Here is a 26836-nt window from a genome sequence, read left to right as displayed (position 1 = left end):
ACTGGGACACTTGTGACGGTCACCGGTGACGGTCACTGATAGAGATACATTCGTTTGAATTGGAACATTCACACCGGGACACTGCACTGAGGCTCGTTTCACACTGGGACACTTGTGACGGTCACCGGTGACGGTCACTGATAGAGATACATTCGTTTGAATTGGAACATTCACACCAGGACACTGCACTGAGGCTCGTTTCACACTGCGACACTTGTGACGGTCACCGGTGACGGTCACTGATAGAGATACATTCGTTTGAATTGGAACATTCACACCGGGACACTGCACTGAGGCTCGTTTCACACTGGGACACTTGTGACGGTCACCGGTGATGGTCACTGATAGAGATACATTCGTTTGAATTGGAACATTCACACCGGGACACTGCACTGAGGCACGTTTCACACTGGGACACTTGTGACTGTCACCGTTGGCGGTCACTGATAGAGATACATTCGTTTCAATTGGAACATTCACACCGGGACACTGCACTGAGTCTCGTTTCAGACTGGGACACTTGTGACGGTCACCGGTGACGGTCACTGATAGAGATACATTCGTTTGAATTGGAACATTCACACCGGGACACTGCACTGAGGCTCGTTTCACACTGGGACACTTGTGACGGTCTCCGGTGACGGTCACTGATAGAGATACATTCGTTTGAATTGGAACATTCACACCGGGACACTGCACTGAGGCTCGTTTCACACTGGGCTCTTGTGACGGTCACTGTTAGAGATACATTCGTTTGAATTGGAACATTCACACCGGGACACTGCACTGAGGCTCGTTTCACACTGGGACTCTTGTGACGGTCACTGTTAGAGATACATTCGTTTGAATTGGAACATTCACACCGGGACACTGCACTGAGGCTCGTTTCACACTGCGACACTTGTGACGGTCACTAATGACGGTCACTGATAGAGATACATTCGTTTGAATTGGAGCATTCACACCGGGACACTGCACTGAGGCTCGTTTCACACTGGGACACTTGTGACGGTCACCGGTGACGGTCACTGATAGAGATACATTCGTTTGAATTGGAACATACACACCGGGACACTGCACTGAGGCTCGTTTCACACTGGGACTCGTGTGACGGTCACTGTTAGAGATACATTCGTTTGAATTGGAACATTCACACTGGGACACTGCACTGAGGCTCGTTTCACACTGGGACTCTTGTGACGGTCACTGGTGACGGTCACTGATAGAGATACATTCGTTTGAATTGGAGCATTCACACCGGGACACTGCACTGAGGCTCGTTTCACACTGGGACACTTGTGACGGTCACCGGTGACGGTCACTGATAGAGATACATTCGTTTGAATTGGAACATTCACACTGGGACACTGCACTGAGGCTCGTTTCACACTGGGACACTTGTGATGGTCACTGGTGACGGTCACTGATGGAATTACATTCGTTTGAATTGGAGCATTCACACCGGGACACTGCACTGAGGCTCGTTTCACACTGGGACTCTTCTGACGGTCACTGGTGACGGTCACTGATAGAGATACATTCGTTTGAATTGGAGCATTCACACCGGGACACTGCACTGAGGCTCGTTTCACACTGGGATACTTGTGACAGTCACTGGTGACGGTCACTGATAGAGATACATTCGTTTGAATTATAACATTCACACCGGGACACTGCACTGAGGCTCGTTTCACACTGGGACACTTGTGACGGTCACTGGTGACGGTCACTGATAGAGATACATTCGTTTGAATTGGAACATTCACACCGGGACACTGCACTGAGGCTTGTTACACACTGGGACTCTTGTGACGGTCACCGGTGACGGTCACAGTTAGAGATACATTCGTTTGAATTGGAACATTCACACCGGGACACTGCACTGAGGCTCGTTTCACACTGGGACACTTGTGACGGTCACTGGTGACGGTCACTGATAGAGATACATTCGTTTGAATTGGAACATTCACACCGCGACACTGCACTGAGGATCGTTTCACACTGGGACAGTTGTGACGGTCACTGATGACGGTCACTGATAGTAATACATTCGTTTGAATTGGAGCATTCACACCGGGACACTGCACTGAGGCTCTTTTCACACTGGGACACTTGTGACGGTCACCGGTGACGGTCACTGATAGAGATACATTCGTTTGAATTGGAGCATTCACACCGGGACACTGCAGTGAGGCTCGTTTCACACTGGGACACTTCTGACGGTCACTGGTGACGGTCATTGATAGAGATACATTCGTTTGAATTGGAGCATTCACACCGGGACACTGCACTGAGGTTCGTTTCACACTGGGACACTTGTGACGGTCACCGGTGACGGTCACTGATAGAGATACATTCGTTTGAATTGGATCATTCACACCAGGACACTGCACTGAGGCTCGTTTCACACTGGGTCACTTGTGATGGTCACTGGTGACGGTCACAGTTAGAGATACATTCGTTTGAATTGGAACATTCACACCGCGACACTGCACTGAGGATCGTTTCACACTGGGACAGTTGTGACGGTCACTGATGACGGTCACTGATAGTAATACATTCGTTTGAATTGGAGCATTCACACCGGGACACTGCACTGAGGCTCTTTTCACACTGGGACACTTGTGACGGTCACCGGTGACGGTCACTGATAGAGATACATTCGTTTGAATTGGAACATACACACCGGGACACTGCACTGAGGCTCGTTTCACACTGGGACTCGTGTGACGGTCACTGTTAGAGATACATTTGTTTGAATTGGAACATTCACACCGGGACACTGCACTGAGGCTCGTTCACACTGGGACACTTGTGACGGTCACCGGTGACGTTCACTGATAGAGATACATTCGTTTGAATTGGAACATTCACACCGGGACACTGCACTGAGGCTCGTTTCACACTGGGACACTTGTGACGGTCACCGGTGACGGTCACTGATAGAGATACATTCGTTTGAATTCGAACATTCACACCGGGACACTGCACTGAGGCTCGTTTCTCACTGGGACACTTGTGACGGTCACCGGTGACGGTCACTGATAGAGATACATTCGTTTGAATTGGAACATTCACACCGGGACCCTGCACTGAGGCTCGTTTCACACTGGGACACTTGTGACGGTCACCGGTGACGGTCACTGATAGAGATACATTCGTTTGAATTGGAACATTCACACCGGGACACTGCACTGAGGCTCGTTTCACACTGGGACACTTGTGACGGTCACCGGTGACGGTCACTGATAGAGATACATTAGTTTGAATTGGAACATTCACACCGGGACACTGCACTGAGGCTCGTTTCACACTGGGACACTTGTGACGGTCACCGGTGACGGTCACTGATAGAGATACATTCGTTTGAATTGGAACATTCACACTGGGACACTGCACTGAGGCTCGTTTCACACTGGGACACTTGTGACGGTCACCGGTGACGGTCACTGATAGAGATACATTCGTTTGAATTGGAACATTCACACCGGGACACTGCACTGAGGCTCGTTTCACACTGGGACACTTGTGACGGTCACCGGTGACGGTCACTGATAGAGATACATTCGTTTGAATTGGAACATTCACACCGGGACACTGCACTGAGGCTCGTTTCACACTGGGACTCTTGTGACGGTCACTGTTAGAGATACATTCGTTTGAATTGGAACATTCACACCGGGACACTGCACTGAGGCTCGTTTCACACTGCGACACTTGTGACGGTCACTAATGACGGTCACTGATAGAGATACATTCGTTTGAATTGGAGCATTCACACCGGGACACTGCACTGAGGCTCGTTTCACACTGGGACACTTGTGACGGTCACCGGTGACGGTCACTGATAGAGATACATTCGTTTGAATTGGAACATACACACCGGGACACTGCACTGAGGCTCGTTTCACACTGGGACTCGTGTGACGGTCACTGTTAGAGATACATTCGTTTGAATTGGAACATTCACACCGGGACACTGCACTGAGGCTCGTTTCACACTGGGACTCTTGTGACGGTCACTGTTAGAGATACATTCGTTTGAATTGGAACATTCACACCGGGACACTGCACTGAGGCTCGTTTCACACTGGGACTCTTGTGACGGTCACTGTTAGAGATACATTCGTTTGAATTGGAACATTCACACCGGGACACTGCACTGAGGCTCGTTTCACACTGGGACTCTTGTGACGGTCACTGTTAGAGATACATTCGTTTGAATTGGAACATTCACACCGGGACACTGCACTGAGGCTCGTTTCACACTGGGACTCTTGTGACGGTCACTGTTAGAGATACATTCGTTTGAATTGGAACATTCACACCGGGACACTGCACTGAGGCTCGTTTCACACTGGGACTCTTGTGACGGTCACTGATAGAGATACATTCGTTTGAATTGGAACATACACACCGGGACACTGCACTGAGGCTCGTTTCACACTGGGACTCGTGTGACGGTCACTGTTAGAGATACATTCGTTTGAATTGGAACATTCACACCGGGACACTGCACTGAGGCTCGTTTCACACTGGGACTCTTGTGACGGTCACTGTTAGAGATACATTCGTTTGAATTGGAACATTCACACCGGGACACTGCACTAGGGCTCGTTTCACACTGGGACTCTTGTGACGGTCACTGTTAGAGATACATTCGTTTGAATTGGAACATTCACACCGGGACACTGCACTGAGGCTCGTTTCACACTGGGACTCTTGTGACGGTCACTGTTAGAGATACATTCGTTTGAATTGGAACATTCACACCGGGACACTGCACTGAGGCTCGTTTCACACTGCGACACTTGTGACGGTCACTAATGACGGTCACTGATAGAGATACATTCGTTTGAATTGGAGCATTCACACCGGGACACTGCACTGAGGCTCGTTTCACACTGGGACACTTGTGACGGTCACCGGTGACGGTCACTGATAGAGATACATTCGTTTGAATTGGAACATACACACCGGGACACTGCACTGAGGCTCGTTTCACACTGGGACTCGTGTGACGGTCACTGTTAGAGATACATTCGTTTGAATTGGAACATTCACACTGGGACACTGCACTGAGGCTCGTTTCACACTGGGACTCTTGTGATGGTCACTGGTGACGGTCACTGATAGAGATACATTCGTTTGAATTGGAGCATTCACACCGGGACACTGCACTGACTCTCGTTTCACACTGGGACACTTGTGACGGTCACCGGTGACGGTCACTGATAGAGATACATTCGTTTGAATTGGAACATTCACACCGGGACACTGCACTGAGGCTCGTTTCACACTGGGACACTTGTGACGGTCACCGGTGATGGTCACTGATAGAGATACATTCGTTTGAATTGGAACATTCACACCGGGACACTGCACTGAGGCACGTTTCACACTGGGACACTTGTGACGGTCACCGTTGGCGGTCACTGATAGAGATACATTCGTTTCAATTGGAACATTCACACCGGGACACTGCACTGAGTCTCGTTTCAGACTGGGACACTTGTCACGGTCACCGGTGACGGTCACTGATAGAGATACATTCGTTTGAATTGGAACATTCACACCGGGACACTGCACTGAGGCTCGTTTCACACTGGGACACTTGTGACGGTCTCCGGTGACGGTCACTGATAGAGATACATTCGTTTGAATTGGAACATTCACACCGGGACACTGCACTGAGGCTCGTTTCACACTGGGACTCTTGTGACGGTCACTGTTAGAGATACATTCGTTTGAATTGGAACATTCACACCGGGACACTGCACTGAGGCTCGTTTCACACTGGGACTCTTGTGACGGTCACTGTTAGAGATACATTCGTTTGAATTGGAACATTCACACCGGGACACTGCACTGAGGCTCGTTTCACACTGCGACACTTGTGACGGTCACTAATGACGGTCACTGATAGAGATACATTCGTTTGAATTGGAGCATTCACACCGGGACACTGCACTGAGGCTCGTTTCACACTGGGACACTTGTGACGGTCACCGGTGACGGTCACTGATAGAGATACATTCGTTTGAATTGGAACATACACACCGGGACACTGCACTGAGGCTCGTTTCACACTGGGACTCGTGTGACGGTCACTGTTAGAGATACATTCGTTTGAATTGGAACATTCACACTGGGACACTGCACTGAGGCTCGTTTCACACTGGGACTCTTGTGACGGTCACTGGTGACGGTCACTGATAGAGATACATTCGTTTGAATTGGAGCATTCACACCGGGACACTGCACTGAGGCTCGTTTCACACTGGGACACTTGTGACGGTCACCGGTGACGGTCACTGATAGAGATACATTCGTTTGAATTGGAACATTCACACTGGGACACTGCACTGAGGCTCGTTTCACACTGGGACACTTGTGATGGTCACTGGTGACGGTCACTGATGGAGATACATTCGTTTGAATTGGAGCATTCACACCGGGACACTGCACTGAGGCTCGTTTCACACTGGGACTCTTCTGACGGTCACCGGTGACGGTCACTGATAGAGATACATTCGTTTGAATTGGAACATTCACACCGGGACACTGCACTGAGGCTCGTTTCACACTGGGACACTTGTGACGGTCACCGGTGACAGTCACTGATAGAGATACATTAGTTTGAATTGGAACATTCACACCGGGACACTGCACTGAGGCTCGTTTCACACTGGGACACTTGTGACGGTCACCGGTGACGGTCACTGATAGAGATACATTCGTTTGAATTGGAACATTCACACCGGGACACTGCACTGAGGCTCGTTTCACACTGGGACACTTGTGACGGTCACCGGTGACGGTCACTGATAGAGATACATTCGTTTGAATTGGAACATTCACACCGGGACACTGCACTGAGGCTCGTTTCACACTGGGACACTTGTGACGGTCACCGGTGACGGTCACTGATAGAGATACATTCGTTTGAATTGGAACATTCACACCGGGACACTGCACTGAGGCACGTTTCACACTGGGACACTTGTGACGGTCACCGGTGACGGTCACTGATAGAGATACATTCGTTTCAATTGGAACATTCACACCGGGACACTGCACTGAGTCTCGTTTCAGACTGGGACACTTGTGACGGTCACCGGTGACGGTCACTGATAGAGATACATTCGTTTGAATCGGAACATTCACACCGGGACACTGCACTGAGGCTCGTTTCACACTGGGACACTTGTGACGGTCACTGGTGACGGTCACTGATAGAGATACATTCGTTTGAATTGGAGCATTCACACCGGGACACTGCACTGAGGCTCGTTTCACACTGGGACACTTGTGACGGTCTCCGGTGATGGTCACTGATAGAGATACATTCGTTTGAATTGGAACATTCACACCGGGACACTGCACTGAGGCTCGTTTAACACTGGGACTCTTGTGACGGTCACTGATAGAGATACATTCGCTTGAATTGGAACATTCACACCGGGACACTGCACTGAGGCTCGTTTCACACTGGGACTCTTGTGACGGTCACTGTTAGAGATACATTCGTTTCAATTGGAACATTCACACCGGGACACTGCACTGAGGCTCGTTTCACACTGCGACACTTGTGGCGGTCACTAATGACGGTCACTGATAGAGATACATTCGTTTGAATTGGAGCATTCACACCGGGAACTGCACTGAGGCACGTTTCACACTGGGACACTTGTGACGGTCACCGGTGACGGTCACTGATAGAGATACATTCGTTTGAATTGGAACATACACACCGGGACACTGCACTGAGGCTCGTTTCACACTGGGACTCGTGTGACGGTCACTGTTAGAGATACATTCGTTTGAATTGGAACATTCACACCGGGACACTGCACTGAGGCTCGTTTCACACTGGGACTCTTGTGACGGTCACTGATAGAGATACATTCGTTTGAATTGGAGCATTCACACCGGGACACTGCACTGAGGCTCGTTTCACACTGGGACACTTGTGACGGTCACCGGTGACGGTCACTGATAGAGATACATTCGTTTGAATTGGAACATTCACACTGGGACACTGCACTGAGGCTCGTTTCACACTGGGACACTTGTGATGGTCACTGGTGACGGTCACTGATGGAGATACATTCGTTTGAATTGGAGCATTCACACCGCGACACTGCACTGAGGCTCGTTTCACACTGGGACTCTTGTGACGGTCACTGGTGACGGTCACTGATAGAGATACATTCGTTTGAATTGGAGCATTCACACCGGGACACTGCACTGAGGCTCGTTTCACACTGGGATACTTGTGACAGTCACTGGTGACGGTCACTGATAGAGATACATTCGTTTGAATTGGAACATCCACACCGGGACACTGCACGTAGGCTCGTTTCACACTGGGACACTTGTGACGGTCACTGGTGACGGTCACTGATAGAGATACATTCGTTTGAATTGGAACATTCACACCGGGACACTGCACTGAGGCTCGTTTCACACTGGGACTCGTGTGATGGTCACAGGTGACGGTCACTGATAGAGATACATTCGTTTGAATTGGAACATACACACCGGGACACTGCACTGAGGCTCGTTCCACACTGGGACACTTGTGACGGTCACTGATGACGGTCACTGATAGTAATACATTCGTTTGAATTGGAGCATTCACACCAGGACACTGCACTGAGGCTCGTTTCACACTGGGACACTTGTGACGGTCACTGGTGACGGTCACTGATAGAGATACATTCGTTTGAATTGGAGCATTCACACCGGGACACTGCACTGAGGCTCGTTTCACGCTGGGACACTTGTGACGGTCACAGGTGACCATCACTGATAGAGATACATTCGTTTGAATTGGAACATACACACCGGGACACTGCACTGAGGCTCGTTTCACACTGGGACACTTGTGACGGTCACTGATGACAGTCACTGATAGTAATACATTCGTTTGAATTGGAGCATTCACACCAGGACACTGCACTGAGGCTCGTTTCACACTGGGACACTTGTGACGGTCACTGGTGACGGTCACTGATAGAGATACATTCGTTTGAATTGGAGCATTCACACCGGGACACTGCACTGAGGCTCGTTTCACACTGGGTCTCTTGTGACGGTCACTGATGACAATCACTGATAGTAATACATTCGTTTGAATTCGAGCATTCACACCGGGACACTGCACTGAGGCTCGTTTCACACTGGGACACTTGTGACGGTCACTGGTGACGGTCACTGATAGAGATACATTCGTTTGAATTGGAACATTCACACCGGGACACTGCACTGAGGCTCGTTTCACACTGGGACTCGTGTGACGGTCACAGGTGACGGTCACTGATAGAGATACATTCGTTTGAATTGGAACTTACACACCGGGACACTGCACTGAGGCTCGTTTCACACTGGGACACTTGTGACGGTCACTGATGACGGTCACTGATAGTAATACATTCGTTTGAATTGGAGCATTCACACCAGGACACTGCACTGAGGCTCGTTTCACACTGGGACACTTGTGACGGTCACTGGTGACGGTCACTGATAGAGATACATTCGTTTGAATTGGAGCATTCACACCGGGACACTGCACTGAGGCTCGTTTCACACTGGACACTTGTGACGGTCACAGGTGACGGTCACTGTTAGAGATACATTCGTTTGAATCGGAACATTCACACCAGGACACTGCACTGAGGCTCGTTTCACACTGGGACACTTGTGACGGTCACCGGTGACGGTCACTGATAGAGATACATTCGTTTGAATTGGAACATACACACCGGGACACTGCACTGAGGCTCGTTTCACACTGGGACTCGTGTGACGGTCACTGTTAGAGATACATTCGTTTGAATTGGAACATTCGCTCCGGGACACTGCACTGAGGCTCGTTTCACACTGGGTCTCTTGTGACGGTCACCGGTGACGGTCACTGATACAGATACATTCGTTTGAATTGGAGCATTCACACCGGGACACTGCACTGAGGCTCGTTTCTCACTGGGACACTTGTGACGGTCACCGGTGACGGTCACTGATACAGATACATTCGTTTGAATTGGAGCATTCACACCGGGACACTGCACTGAGGCTCGTTTCACACTGGGACACTTGTGACGGTCACCGGTGAAGGTCACTGATAGAGATACATTCGTTTGAATTGGAGCATTCACACCGGGACACTGCACTGAGGCTCGTTTCACACTGGGACACTTGTGACTGTCACTGGTGACGGTCACTGATAGAGATACATTCGTTTGAATTGGAACATACACACCGGGACAGTGCACTGAGGCTCGTTTCAGACTGGGACACTTGTGACGGTCACCGGTGACGGTCACTGTTAGAGATACATTCGTTTGAATTGGAAATTCACACCGGGACACTGCACTGAGGCTCGTTTCACATTGGGACACTTGTGACGGTCACCGGTGACGGTCACTGATAGAGATACATTCGTTTGAATTGGAGCATTCACACCGGGACACTGCACTGAGGCTCGTTTCACACTGGGACACTTGTGACGGTCACCGGTGACGGTCATTGATAGAGATACATTCGTTTGAATTGGAGCATTCACACCGGGACACTGCACTGAGGCTCTTTTCACACTGGCACACTTGTGATGGTCACCGGTGACGGTCACTGATAGAGATACATTCGTTTGAATTGGAGCATTCACACCGGGACACTGCACTGAAGCTCGTTTCACATTGGGACACTTGTGACGGTCACCGGTGACGGTCACTGATAGAGATACATTCGTTTGAATTGGAGCATTCACACCGGGACACTGCACTGAGGCTCGTTTCACACTGGGACACTCGTGATGGTCACCGGTGACGGTCACTGATAGAGATACATTCGTTTGAATTGGAGCATTCACACCGGGACACTGCACTGAGGCTCGTTTCACACTGGGACACTTGTGACGGTCACTGGTGACGGTCACTGATAGAGATACATTCGTTTGAATTGGAACATTCACACCGGGACACTGCACTGAGGCTCGTTTCACACTGGGACTCGTGTGACGGTCACAGGTGACGGTCACTGATAGAAATACATTCGTTTGAATTGGAACATACACATCGGGACACTGCACTGAGGCTCGTTTCACACTGGGACACTTGTGACGGTCACTGATGACGGTCACTGATAGTAATACATTCGTTTGAATTGGAGCATTCACACCAGGACACTGCACTGAGGCTCGTTTCACACTGGGACACTTGTGACGGTCACTGGTGACGGTCACTGATAGAGATACATTCGTTTGAATTGGAGCATTCACACCGGGACACTGCACTGAGGCTCGTTTCACACTGGGACACTTGTGACGGTCACAGGTGACCATCACTGATAGAGATACATTCGTTTGAATTGGAACATACACACCGGGACACTGCACTGAGGCTCGTTTCACACTGGGACACTTGTGACGGTCACTGATGACAGTCACTGATAGTAATACATTCGTTTGAATTGGAGCATTCACACCAGGACACTGCACTGAGGCTCGTTTCACACTGGGACACTTGTGACGGTCACTGGTGACGGTCACTGATAGAGATACATTCGTTTGAATTGGAGCATTCACACCGGGACACTGCACTGAGGCTCGTTTCACACTGGGTCTCTTGTGACGGTCACTGATGACGGTCACTGATAGTAATACATTCGTTTGAATTGGAGCATTCACACCGGGACACTGCACTGAGGCTCGTTTCACACTGGGACACTTGTGACGGTCACTGGTGACGGTCACTGATAGAGATACATTCGTTTGAATTGGAACATTCACACCGGGACACTGCACTGAGGCTCGTTTCACACTGGGACTCGTGTGACGGTCACAGGTTACGGTCACTGATAGAGATACATTCGTTTGAATTGGAACATACACACCGGGACACTGCACTGAGGCTCGTTTCACACTGGGACACTTGTGACGGTCACTGATGACGGTCACTGATAGTAATACATTCGTTTGAATTGGAGCATTCACACCAGGACACTGCACTGAGGCTCGTTTCACACTGGGACACTTGTGACGGTCACTGGTGACGGTCACTGATAGAGATACATTCGTTTGAATTGGAGCATTCACACCGGGACACTGCACTGAGGCTCGTTTCACACTGGACACTTGTGACGGTCACAGGTGACGGTCACTGATAGAGATACATTCGTTTGAATTGGAACATTCACACCGGGACACTGCACTGAGGCTCGTTTCACACTGGGACACTTGTGACGGTCACCGGTGACGGTTACTGATAGAGATACATTCGTTTGGATTGAACATACACACCGGGACACTGCACTGAGGCTCGTTTCACACTGGGACTCGTGTGACGGTCACTGTTAGAGATACATTCGTTTGAATTGGAACATTCACTCCGGGACACTGCACTGAGGCTCGTTTCACACTGGGTCTCTTGTGACGGTCACCGGTGACGGTCACTGATAGAGATACATTCGTTTGAATTGGAGCATTCACACCGGGACACTGCACTGAGGCTCGTTTCTCACTGGGACACTTGTGACGGTCACCGGTGACGGTCACTGATAGAGATACATTCGTTTGAATTGGAGCATTCACACCGGGACACTGCACTGAGGCTCGTTTCACACTGGGACACTTGTGACGGTCACCGGTGACGGTCACTGATAGAGATACATTCGTTTGAATTGGAGCATTCACACCGGGACACTGCACTGAGGCTCGTTTCACACTGGGACACTTGTGACTGTCACTGGTGACGGTCACTGATAGAGATACATTCGTTTGAATTGGAACATACACACCGGGACACTGCACTGAGGCTCGTTTCAGACTGGGACACTTGTGACGGTCACCGGTGACGGTCACTGTTAGAGATACATTCGTTTGAATTGGAACATTCACACCGGGACACTGCACTGAGGCTCGTTTCACATTGGGACACTTGTGACGGTCACCGGTGACGGTCACTGATAGAGATACATTCGTTTGAATTGGAGCATTCACACCGGGACATTGCACTGAGGCTCGTTTCACACTGGGACACTTGTGACGGTCACCGGTGACGGTCATTGATAGAGATACATTCGTTTGAATTGGAGCATTCACACCGGGACACTGCACTGAGGCTCGTTTCACACTGGCACACTTGTGATGGTCACCGGTGACGGTCACTGATAGAGATACATTCGTTTGAATTGGAGCATTCACACCGGGACACTGCACTGAGGCTCGTTTCACACTGGGACACTTGTGACGGTCACCGGTGACGGTCACTGATAGAGATACATTCGTTTGAATTGGAGCATTCACACCGGGACACTGCACTGAGGCTCGTTTCACACTGGGACACTTGTGATGGTCACCGGTGACGGTCACTGTTAGAGATACATTCGTTTGAATTGGAACATTCACACCGGGACACTGCACTGAGGCTCGTTTCACACTGGGACACTTGTGATGGTCACCGGTGATGGTCACTGATAGAGATACATTCGTTTGAATTGGAGCATTCACACCGGGACACTGCACTGAGGCTCGTTTCACACTGTGACACTTGTGACGGTCACCGGTGACGGTCACTGATAGAGATACATTCGTTTGAATTGGAGCATTCACACCGGGACACTGCACTGAGGCTCATTTCTCACTGGGACAGTTGTGACGGTCACCGGTGACGGTCACTGATAGAGATACATTCGTTTGAATTGGAGCATTCACACCGGGACACTGCACTGAGGCTCGTTTCACACTGGGACACTCGTGATGGTCACCGGTGACGGTCACTGATAGAGATACATTCGTTTGAATTGGAGCATTCACACCGGGACACTGCACTGAGGCTCGTTTCACACTGGGACACTTGTGATGGTCACCGGTGACGGTCACTGATAGAGATACATTCGTTTGAATTGGAGCATTCACACCGGGACACTGCACTGAGGCTCGTTTCACACTGGGACACTTGTGACGGTCACCGGTGACGGTCACTGATAGAGATACATTCGTTTGAATTGGAACATTCACACCGGGACACTGCACTGAGGCTCGTTTCACACTGGGACACTTGTGACAGTCACTGGTGACGGTCACTGATAGAGATACATTCGTTTGAATTGGAGCATTCACACCGGGACACTGCACTGAGGCTCGTTTCACACTGGGACACTTGTGACGGTCACTGGTGACGGTCACTGATAGAGATACATTCGTTTGAATTGGAGCATTCACACCGGGACACTGCACTGAGGCTCGTTTCACACTGGGACACTTGTGACGGTCACCGGTGACGGTCACTGATAGAGATACATTCGTTTGAATTGGAGCATTCACACCGGGACACTGTACTGTGGCTCGTTTCACACTGGGACACTTGTGACGGTCACCGGTGACGGTCACTGATAGAGATACATTCGTTTGAATTGGAGCATTCACACCGGGACACTGCACTGAGTCTCGTTTCACACTGGGACACTTGTGACGGTCACCGGTGACGGCCACTGATAGAGATACATTCGTTTGAATTGGAGCGTTCACACCGGGACACTGCACTGAGTCACCGAGTCACGGTGACCCAGCAGTGACTCACCCTCGCCACATGTGTCGGACACCGGCACTGTGTTCGCTGCGGTCACCGCCGGACATGCATTAGCTTGTATTGGAGTGTTCACACTGGGACACCGATCACAGACACAGCAGTGCAGAGTCGACAACAGACAGGCAGCCGTTGCTCAGCCCAGTGGTTCTCCACACAGTGCAGCCATGAGTTTAAGAGTTCATCAACACAGAAGATTTTATAAGTGAAGTGGAAAGTCGTCCCGTTATTTGGGATATGAAAAGCGATGACTACGGCAACAAAGTCATGAAAATGAAAGCGTGGCAAGAAATTATTACGAAGTTTGTGCCTGATTTCGATGAAAAGAGCATAGACGAGAGAAACAAAATTGGTAAGTTCTATATTCTTTTTTCACGTTAATACCGTATTTTTCGGACCACAAGAATAGCGAAATACAGGGTGATTCAAAAAGAATACCACAACTTTAGGAATTTAAAACTCTGCAACGACAAAAGGCAGAGCTAAGCACTATCTGTCGGCGAATTAAGGGAGCTATAAAGTTTCGTTTAGTTGTACATTTGTTCGCTTGAGGCGCTGTTGACTAGGCGAATAAAGTTTTTGGTCCCTTTTTCTTCGAAGGTGCTACTGTAACTGGACTACAGTATCTGGAGATGTTAGAGAATTGGCTGTTCCCTCAGCTCGAACAAGAAGCACAACAATTCATATTTCAGCAGGATGGAGCGCCACCACATTGGCACTTATCTGTCCGTAACTACCTGAACGTCAACTACCCGAGGCGATGGATCGGCCGCCAGGCAGCCCGTGACAGAGCACTTCATCACTGGCCTCCAAGAAGCCCTGATCTTACCCCCTGCGATTTTTTCTTATGGGGATATGTTAAGGATATGGTGTTTCGGCCACCTCTCCCAGCCACCATTGATGATTTGAAACGAGAAATAACAGCAGCTATCCAAACTGTTACGCCTGATATGCTACAGAGAGTGTGGAACGAGTTGGAGTATCGGGTTGATATTGCTCGAGTGTCTGGAGGGGGCCATATTGAACATCCCTGAACTTGTTTTTGAGTGAAAAAAAAACCTTTTTAAATACTCTTTGTAATGATGTATAACAGAAGGTTGTGTTATGTTTCTTTCATTAAATACACATTTTTAAAGTTGTGGTATTCTTTTTGAATCATCCTGTATATTTTCTACCGCTGTACGAGGCTAGGAGGTTAATAACCTACAAGGAGAATGCTATCCCTCACCCCTTTTCTTTTGCATTACCAATAGCAAGTGTACTGTTATGCAGTCTCAATGCGAAAAGAATGGACAAAATGGATGAGCGCAGAAACCGTGTACTCACCCCTACAGGGCGAATGAAAGTAAAATAAAATAAATAGTTTTATTTCAACATTTTCATAACAAAATTAAGGGTACGTCTCTTCGTAGTCTAATAAGGCGCTCCGCCTTATGGTCCGAAAAATACGGTTAAAATATTATTCAAAACAACAATAATTTACGCATAAATTGTTACTATAATAATGAATTTTATTTATTTACCATAATACTATTGACTTACAAGTTTTTGACACCCGAATGAGAACAGTGCTCGTGCTTGGGTTCTGTTCAATTAGGTACACACAACTGTAAACAAAGAAGTGCATTGTAATTATAATTTTAGTTGCAAGTTTTAATCAGTTCAGTGAACGCAACAGTATGGTTTGTTACAGTTAACATGGTAATAATTGAACACTGCACATTTCAATTCCAATTCCAATGAACATTTAGGCCTAACGACATTAATGTTCACATAACATTTCTAGCACTTAGATTTTTTGCAGCTGCCATGGCACTTCGCCATCAGGGCTGATGAAGTAGTTTGCGAAATCTTCTCTGACACGGTTCGCAATATTTCCTCCACGGACCAACCAAGGTGACATGTCCTGCAATCCCTGAATAGTTAACGTATCCTCAAACTGTATTCCATCACGATCACGCACAAAGTTATGGAGGAGGCAACATGTCTTCACAATAGACTCTGCCAAATCTAATTTAACATCCAGTGGTCGATAGAAAATGCGCCACTTGTTTGCAAGAATTCCAAAAGTACACTCGATGTACCTTCTAGCTCTGCACAGTCTATAGTTGAACACACGTTTTTTAATGTCTAAATACTTTCCACCATAAGGGCGCAAAATGAATTTTGACCATCCGAAACCTTCACCTCCTACTAACATGAATGGCATAGGTCTTTCAAACGATAATGACAGTTGTCTTGGTGCAGGTAAATCTAGCGTACCATCTTGTAGTTTATTATTTAACACTGTATTACGAAACACAGTTGGGTGGGACGATTTCCCATATGCTCCAACGTCTATAAATAAGAATTTGTACGTCGAATCACAAACAGCTAACAACAGAATGGAAAAATAGTTCTTATAATTATAGTAGAGTGAACCACTGGAAGTGGGTTTTACAATTCTGATGTGCTTCCTGTCCACTGCACCCACACAATGAGGAAAGTTGGCCCTCTTATGGAATCCTTCAGCTGAGGCAAGCCATAGATCTTTCGAGAGGTCGGGAAAACATTTTGACTTCATTTTACGCTATGTGGCTGAGCAAACGTCTCGTATAATATACGAGATAGTTGATACGCCAATTCTGTACTGAAAATGTAAGTCCATCATGGATGATCCGGCCCCCAAGTACCTGTAAAAAAAAGATAAAGCATATGGAGCAAAACTACAAAATTATGCGGGTTACACACAAGCATACACACGCACGTACACGTAGACATTATAGATAACCAGCTGAAACACCCGGTAACTATAATTTTAATAAATGTTAATAATTGTACTATGCCTATAACTTTCGCGCCAGTGACAAAGTTTCATCGCAATCGGATGAACGGTACGGCTGAGCATAAAATACGAACAAAACCAAACAAACATTCATTTTTATATATTAGATATTACAATACTATGGTGGTTTTTGTTTGTTGCAGGGACAATCCTTCAAAGGAAATGGAAGAGCTTAAGGGCCAGTTACACCAGAGAGTTATTATGGCAAAAAACAGAAAAGAGTGGTTCTGCAGCAACTGGTAGGAAGAAGTATATCTACTTCGATCAGCTGCGATTCCTAACAACTGACTGCAAGAACACTACTTCTAGTATTGACAGTGATGATGATGAAGACAGAAATGAGTTTGATGAAGGAGAAAGTTTAGAGCAGGAGGCACGTGAAAAAACTGCTGAGCGACGGCAAAAAAGGCCACGTGAAAAGAAGAGTCTTGAAGAAGAAGATATCCTATACAACATTTTGAAGGTAAAGTACGCCAGAAAAGACAATTCATCACAGCAAGCCGACGAAGATAGCTGGTTTATGCAGTCTTTAGTACCTGAATTAAAAATTATCCAGTCATGCAAGATTGAAAGAGAAATCACATTTGATGAATGTCATTATTAATGCCCAACAATATTACAGCGCTTCTGCTTCCTCTTCGTCCCAAATAGGATTTGCGCCGGTACCAAGTTACGCTACGGGGGATCCGCATCACGACCGTGCATATCATGGAACAGTTCAAGGCTACACTGGAGGACAGTCGAGGTTGTCCGATCAGTTACCAGCTGTGTGCTCGCCAGCGGCCTCCGAGTACAGTGACGAGTCCTTAGTATACTTTTCAACAGCACAGGCAGAGAAACAATGAACTTAAAACCATCAGTGAAAGTTTTACAATAGTTTGTAATGTATATTAATACCAGTTAAAATCTGTAAAATGTGCTTTCAATAAAATAAAATAATACTACAGTACCTACCTTAATGTAAGAGCAAGTTTTTCCTCTAGTGGGATAGCCTTCCTTAGTATAGTGTCTTTTCCTTTGATTGCTTCTTTCACATTTCCTAGTAGTTCATCAAATGAAGTTTTTGACATTCGAAAATACTGAAAAAACTTCTTCTCAGATTGTCTCAGATCGTCATAAAGGGTGTAATACAATCCTTTCTCCAGCCGATCACGTAGCAGTGGATGTATGTGTTATGAACATTTGTCTTCATTCTCCTCCTCCTCCTCCTCCTTCTCATTACAAGTACTAACAACAGTTCCTCCTTGCTCGAGTCCATTTCACCAACTAACCAGTTAGCAACAGCTGCAGTGTGGGACACCAGTGACCCAGGAGTGTTCGCCACAGTCACTGGTGACCGTCACCGGTGACCGTCACCGGTGACCGTCACAAGTGTCCCAGTGTGAAACGAGCCTTAAGTCACACACAACTCGGAACAGCGGAGTAATGGGGAAGCCGGAAGTTTGGACATCGGCTACGCTTGGGGAATGCGAGCGCGCTCCAGGAGTGCAAATATTGGCCAGGCCTGCGTTAGCGAAGCAAGAAACGCAGAAATGAGAAGGAACTGTTTTCCAGCACCTCTCGCAACATTACTCATCTTCATAAAGACTAGCTTCCAAACACTTCCACTTACGGCGAAATGTATGAAATAATTAAATCTTAATACAGAAATGAAGCAGTAGCATTCCTTTAGAATGGCATGATTTTTTTGTGGAGGAGGTGGGGAGGAGATTCATCATTGTTCTTTCTGGTTTGATGCATCTTCCTTGCCATGACTTCCTCTCCTTTGACAACTTTGCATCCAATGTTCTTAATTGTTCGTTGGATATATTCCAATCTCTGTCTTCCCTTACAGTTTTTGCCCTCAACAGTACTCTCAAGTATCGCGTAAGTCATTTCTAGAAGTATTATCAAATGTTCTATCATCGTTTCCCGTCTTCTTGTAAGTGATTTCCGAGAGTTCCTCTCCTTGCTAATTATGCAGAGAACTTCTCATTTCTTTTCTTACCAGTTCAATTAATTTACAACATCCTTCTATAGCACCACATTCCAGACACTTCGATCATCGCCTTTGCCTTTTTTTTCCTAATTCCGTGATTCAATTACACACACTGATGTATTCCAGACGTACATTCTCAGCAACTTCACGTACATTCTCAGCAACTTCTTCCGAAAATTAAGGCTTATGTGTGATACTATTACACTTCTTTGGCCAGGTATGCCGTCGTTACCAATTCTAGTCTGTTTTTATGTCCTCCTTGCACCGAGGGTAGCAGAATTCTTCTCTTCGTCTCCTTCGTCGTCATCAGTTTTGATGTTTAGTTTATTACTCAGGTCATTCCCGCTACGTCTCATTGATTTTGTCTTCCTTTATTTTAGCCTCAATCTGTAGTGTGTCCTCATCAGAGTGCTCATTCACTCAACAGGTCGTGCAGTTCTTTCTCAATTTCTTCAAGTTTACGAATGTCATTGCCAATCTCATCATTGATACCATTTCACACTGCATATTAGTTCCACGCTTAACTCTTTACATCTACGTCTACATTTATACTCCGCAAGCCACCCAACGGTGTGTGGCACTTTACGTGCCACTGTCATTACCTCCCTTTCCTGTTCCAGTCGCGTATGGTTCGCGGGAAGAGCGACTGCCGCAAAGCCTCCGTGCGCGCTCGAATCTTTCTGTTATTTCTGTTATGCCTCTTCGATGTATAAATTAAACACAAAGGGCGAAAGAATCTATCCTTATCTTACAACATTTTTAATCCGAGCACTTAGTTCTTGGCCCTCATAGGTTCTGTATATTACCCACTCAACATCTTGCACCATTTTCCATTATCAGAAAGAAGACTAGGTTTAACGTCCCGTCGATATCGAGGTCATTAGACACGGAGCACAAGCTCGCATTGTGTCAAGGATGAGGAAGGAGATCGGCCGTGCCCTTTCAAAGGAATCATCCCGGAATTTTCCTGGAGCGATTTACGGTAATAACGGAAAACCTAAATCTGGATGGCCGGACGGGGGTTTGAACCGTGGTCCTCACGAATGCGACTCCAGTGTTTTCATTGTCGAACGTTTGTTTCTAGCTCGGCATATCCTATGAATGTATCTTGGTTTCCTTGCTTCTGTTAACAAGCGCAACGTCTGGTGCCTTTACCTTTCTGAGTGCCAAACTGATCGTCATCTAACAGATCTTCAATTTAGTTTTCCATTCTTCACTTGGATGCATCAGATGTTAAGCTGACCGTGTGGTAGTTCTCGCCGTATCTACCCTACTAATTTGGGGATTATGTGGTTGGTAATTTTCATGAAGGATGATGGTATGTCTCCAGAGTCAGAGGCCACAAACCAACTTGGATACTCATTATGTTGCCGTTTCCCCTAATGATTTTTGAAATTCCGAAGAAATTTTATCTATGCCGCCCACCCTATTTGTTCGCAAGTCTTCCAAAATTCTGTTAAAGTCAAATACTGGATCCCCCATGTCTTCCATATCGACTACCTTCTTCTATCACATTATATCAGACAGTCCTCTCCGTCGTAGTGGCCTGCAATGTACTCTTTCCATCTGTCCTCTCTCTCCCTTAAGTTTAGCAGCGGAATATTGACGGCCTTGATTTTAATTTCACCGATGGTTGCTGAATCACGACCGTTCGGACGACCGTTTATTTTTCTATTTTTCGCATTTTTCCTGCAGCCATTTCGGCTCGGCATCCCAGAACTTAATTTTTATATCATTTCTGAGTGGCTTATAGTGTTGTATTCCTGTCATTTCCTGGATTTCTTAACATTGTCTGTCCAACATATGTGATTGCCCTTTTTAGAGATGTCTGTTCCTCTTCCACTGAACTGCCTACTATGGAATTCATTATAGCTGTATATACAATCTTAGAGATTTTCAAACGCACTGACCATTATTCAGTAGTTCACTACCCACTTTTTCCCCGGATTGATTCTTCCAGATGGTTCTCTTAAACTTCAGCCTAGTCTTCATCACTACTAAACTATGATCTGAAGCCATATCCACTCCTGCATACGCCTTACAGTCCCGTACCATATTGGAATTTCTTTCAGGTCAAGATGTAATCCAGCTGGAGTGATTCCTCGACTCCAGTCATTCCAAATGCTGACGGTCAGTACAGGCATTATTAAGAGAGATTCATTTGAGAGCACTATTCTTGGAAGAGTTACCACAGCCTTCGGTCGGTCTGCAGCGTTTCCCACAAGAAATCGAGCACTGCCACTGATGCGGAATGTGTGACAAGACGATGCGTTGATAAAGGCATGCTTGTGTGCTTGATAGTGGTACAAATCGACCTCTACATACACTACATGATCGAAAGTATCTGGACAGCTCTTGGTGGACATTAGTTTGGGGTGAGGCCATCCTTTGACTTGATATCGGCTTGAACTCTGCTGGCGATACTATCAATGAGGTATCTGAATGTCTGTGGAGAATTGCCAGCCCGTTATTCCATGTAAGCTGAAAAACGAAAGACAGTAGTGATGTTGGACGCTGTGATCTCGGTCGAAGTCAATGTTGTATCTCTTCAGATGGTTCAAATGGCTCTGAGCACTATGGGACTGAACATCTGAGGTCATCAGTCCCCTATAACTTAGAACTACTTAAACCTAACTAACCTAAGGATATCAGTCACAGCCATGCCCGAGGCAGGATTCGAACCTGCGACCGTAGCAGTCTCACGGTTCCGGACTGAAGCGCCTAGAACCGCTCGCCCACAGCGGCCGGCTGTAAATCTTCCCAAAGACTTCTTATTAAGTTTAGGTCGCCACTCTGGTCTGGCCAGTCCATTTCAGGAATATTGTTGTACACAACGTGTTAGGACACGGTGTATTGTTTCCTGAACTGTTCCTCTACTCTGCGCAGTACACGAGGCCGTAAAATGTGTTCATATCCTTCCTCGCTTAGCCTTTTCTTGAGCGCAATGAGGGAATAACAGCCCAACCACGAAAACAACGCCTTACCTTAGCACCGCCTCCGTCCTTCAAAATGGTTCAAATGGCTCTGAGCACAATGGGACTCAACTTCTGTGGTCATAAGTCCCCTAGAACTTAGAACTACTTAAACTTAACTAACCTAAGGACATCACACACATCCATGCCCGAGGCAGGGTTCGAACCTGCGGTTCCAGACTGAAGCGCCTTTAACCGCGCGGCCACTCCGGCCGGCCTCCGTCCTTCACTGTTCGCGCTGCATATGATGGCACGTAAGGTTTTCCTAAGAAAAACCTTTCCATTGCATTATCTCAGGGTATAGCGTGTTTCATCACTGTAAATCACTCCTTTCCAGTCATTCTTTTCAGGTGGTGTCGCTATACTTGGTGATTCACGATGATATGCAAATATTTTAATATGTTATTCTACAAGTAAAACTAAAAAGAAAAATTCATATAAACATATGTCCGCAAATGTTTAGTTACGGCTAATAAAAGATTTTGCCTGAAATTCAGCAACTTGGCTAATATGAGACATTCACAAAACTGTACGAGGTTGAAGTAAAGCACGATCTCAGTTTATTCTGTTGTTATTGGTCTGGAGAATCTAATAAAACATAGACGTGTACCTGCAGTAGTTTTCCAGAACATCCAGAGGGGCCAAGATTGTTATACAAGTAAATTTGTTCACTTTCCATTAAGAATGTAGAAACGTTTATGTCATTGTTGACAACCGTTAGTGAGTTGTTTCAGTCGTTTCCTAACCTTGAAACGAGTTAGTTTTCTGTATTGTTCAGTGAAAGAACATAATTTTAGTAAATTACTTATTTGCTTCTCTGGATGGTCTGAAAACTACCGCAGATACACGTCTGGGACATGTTTTATTAGATTGACCAGATCAATAACAACAAAATACACTACTGGCCATTAAAGTTGCTACACCAAGCAGAAATGCAGATGAGAAAGGGGTGTTCATTGGACAAATATATTATACTAGAACTGACATGTGATTACATTTTCACGCAATTTGGGTACATAGATCCTGAGAAATCAGTATCCAGAACAACCACCTCTGGCCTTGAAACGCCTGGGCATTGAGTCAAACAGCTTGAATGGCGTGTACAGGTACAGCTGCCCATGCAGCTTCAACACGATACCACAGTTCATCAAGAGTGGTGATTGGCGTATTGTGACGAGCCAGTTGCTCGGCCACCATTCACCAGTCGTTTTCAATTGGTGAGAGATCTGGAGAATCTGCTGGCCAGAGCAGCAGTCGAACATTTTCTGTATCCAGAAAGGCCCGTACAGGACCTGCAAAATGCGGTCGTGCATTATCCTGCTGAAATATAGGGTTTCGCAGGGATCGAATGATGGGTAGGGCCACGGGTCGTAACACATCTCAAATGCAACGTCTACTGTTCAAAGCGCCGTCAATGCGAACAAGAGGTGACCGAGACGTGTAACCAATGGCACCCCATACCATCACGTCGGGTGATACGCCAGTATGGCGATGACGAATACACGTTTCCAATGTGGGTTCACCGCGATGTCGCCAAACACGGATGCGACCATCATTATGCTGTAAACGGAACCTGGATTCATCCGAAAAAATGACGTTTTGCCATTCGTGCACCCAGGTTCGTCGTTGAGTACACTATCGCAGGCGCTCCTGTCTGTGATGCAGCGTCAAGGATAACCGCAGCCATGGTCTCCGAGCTGATAGTCCATGCTGCCGCAAACGTCCCCATCTGTTGACTCAGGGATCGAGACGTGGTTGCACGATCCGTTTTAACCATGCGGATAAGATGGCTGTCATCTCGACAGCTAGTGATACGAGGCCGTTGGGATCCAGCCCGGTGTTCCGTATTACCCTCCTAAACCCACCGATTCCATATTCTGCTAACAGTCATTGGATCTCGACCAACGAAAGCAGCAATGTCGCGATATGATGAACCGCAATCGCGATAGGCAACAATCCGACCTTTATCAAAGTCGGAAACGTGATGGTACGCATTTCTCCTGCTTACACGAGACGTCACAACAACGTTTCACCAGGCAACGTCGGTCAACTGCTGTTTGTGTATGAGAAAACGGTTGGAAAGTTTCCTCATGTCAGCACGTTGTAGGTGTCGGCACCAGCGCCAACCTTGTGTGAATGCTCTGAAAAGCTAATCATTTGCATATCATAGCATCTTCTTCCTATCGGTTAAATTTTGCGTCTGTAGCACGTCATCTTCGTGGTGTAGCAATTTTAATGGCCAGTAGTGTAAATTGAAATCGTTCTTTACTTTAACATCGTACAGTTTTGCGATGGCCTCATATTAGCCAAGTTATTAAACTTCAGGCGAAATCTTTCATTTGCCGTAAGTCCGTAACTAAACTTTTCCGGAATTACGTTTATATGAACTTTTTTCTGTAGTTTTACTTGTAGAATAACGTATTAAAATATTTGCATATCTTCGTGAATCACGCTGTATACATGAATTCAGCACTGAGCACAGATATGAGTGGCTTGAGGGAGCTGTTTGGCCACTGTGCCACTTGCTTCTTAACCCCCTACGCACACTCAGTGTGTTTGTTGGACTGCTGGCAGCATTCGGTAACTCACGAGTCATTCCTTTCGCTTTGTCACAACTGCATCCACAATGTTGCCTGGTCTTCATTTAGCCATTGTTGTTCCTTCACATTTTCACTTTGCTATCATACAATCCTTCCCCCATGAACCATGGACCTTGCCGTTGGTGGGGAGGCTTGCGTGCCTCAGCGATACAGATGGCCGTACCATAGGTGCAACCACAACGGAGGGGTATCTGTTGAGAGGCCAGACAAACATGTGGTTCCTGAAGAGGGGCAGCAGCCTTTTCAGTAGTTGCAGGGGCAACAGTCTGGATGATTGACTGATCTGGCCTTGTAACATTAAACAAAACGGCCTTGCTGTGCTGGTACTGCGAACGGCTGAAAGCAAGGGGAAACTACAGCCGTAATTTTTCCCGAGGACATCCAGCTTTACTGTATGATTAAATGATGATGGCGTCCTCTTGGGTAAAATATTCCGGAGGTAAAATAGTCCCCCATTCGGATCTCCGGGCAGGGACTACTCAAGAGGACGTCGTTATCAGGAGAAAGAAAACTGGCATTCTACGGATCGGAGCGTGGAATGTCAGATCCCTTAATCGGGCAGGTAGGTTAGAAAATTTGAAAAAGGAAATGGATAGGTTAAAATTAGATATAGTGGGAATTATTGAAGTTCGGTGGCAGGAGGAACAAGACTTTTGGTCAGGTGATTACAGTGTTATAAATAGAAAATCAAATAGGGGTAATGCAGGAGTAGGTTTAATAATGAATAAAAAAATAGGAGTGCGGGTTAGCTCCTACAAACAGCATAGTGAACGCATTATTGTGGCCAAGATAGACACAAAGCCCATGCCTACTACAGTAGTACAAGTTTATATGCCAACTAGCTCTGCAGATGATGGAGAAATTGATAAAATGTATGACGAGATAAAATAAATTATTCAGGTAGTGAAGGGAGACGAAAATTTAATAGTCATGGGTGACTGGAATTCGTCAGTAGGGAAAGGGAGAGAAGGAAACATAGTAGGTGAATATGGATTGGGGGGAAGAAATGAAAGAGGAAGCCGCCTTGTAGAATTTTGCACAGAGCATGACTTAATCATAGCTAACACTTGGTTCAAGAATCATAAAAGAATGTTGTATACCTGGAAGAATCCTGGAGATACCAAAAGGTATCAGATAGATTATATAATGGTAAGACAGAGATTTAGGAACCAGGTTTTAAATTGTAAGACATTTCCAGGGGCAGATGTGGATTCTGACCACAATCTATCGGTTATGAACTGCAGATTGAAACTGAAGAAACTGCAAAAAGGTGGAAATTTAAGGAGATGGGACCTGGATAAACTGAAAGAACCAGAGGTTGCAGAGAGTTTCAGGGAGAGTATAAGGGAACAATTGACAGGAATGGGGGAAAGAAATACAGTAGAAGAAGAATGGGTAGCTCTGAGGGATGAAGTAGTGAAGGCAGCAGAGGATCAGGTAGGTAAAAAGACGAGGGCTAATAGAAATCCTTGGGTAACAGAAGAAATATTGAATTTAATTGATGAAAGGAGAAAATATAAAAATGCAGTAAATGAAGCAGGCAAAAAGGAATACAAACGTCTCAAAAATGCGATCGACAGGAAGTGCAAAATGGCTAAGCAGGGATGGCTAGAGGACAAATGTAAGGATGTAGAGGCTTGTCTCACTAGGGGTAAGATAGATACTGCCTACAGGAAAATTAAAGAGACCTTTGGAGAGAAGAGAACCACTTGTATGAATATCAAGAGCTCAGATGGCAACCCAGTTCTAAGCAAAGAAGGGAAGGCAGAAAGGTGGAAGGAATATATAGAGGGTTTATACAAGGGCGATGTACTTGAGGACAATATTATGGAAATGGAAGAGGATGTAGATGAAGATGAAATGGGAGATAAGAT

The sequence above is a fragment of the Schistocerca americana genome, chromosome 2 (genome assembly GCF_021461395.2).
Source record: "Schistocerca americana isolate TAMUIC-IGC-003095 chromosome 2, iqSchAmer2.1, whole genome shotgun sequence".
NCBI classification, from domain to species: Eukaryota; Metazoa; Arthropoda; class Insecta; order Orthoptera; family Acrididae; genus Schistocerca; species Schistocerca americana.
This window is presented reverse-complemented; position numbering follows the sequence as displayed.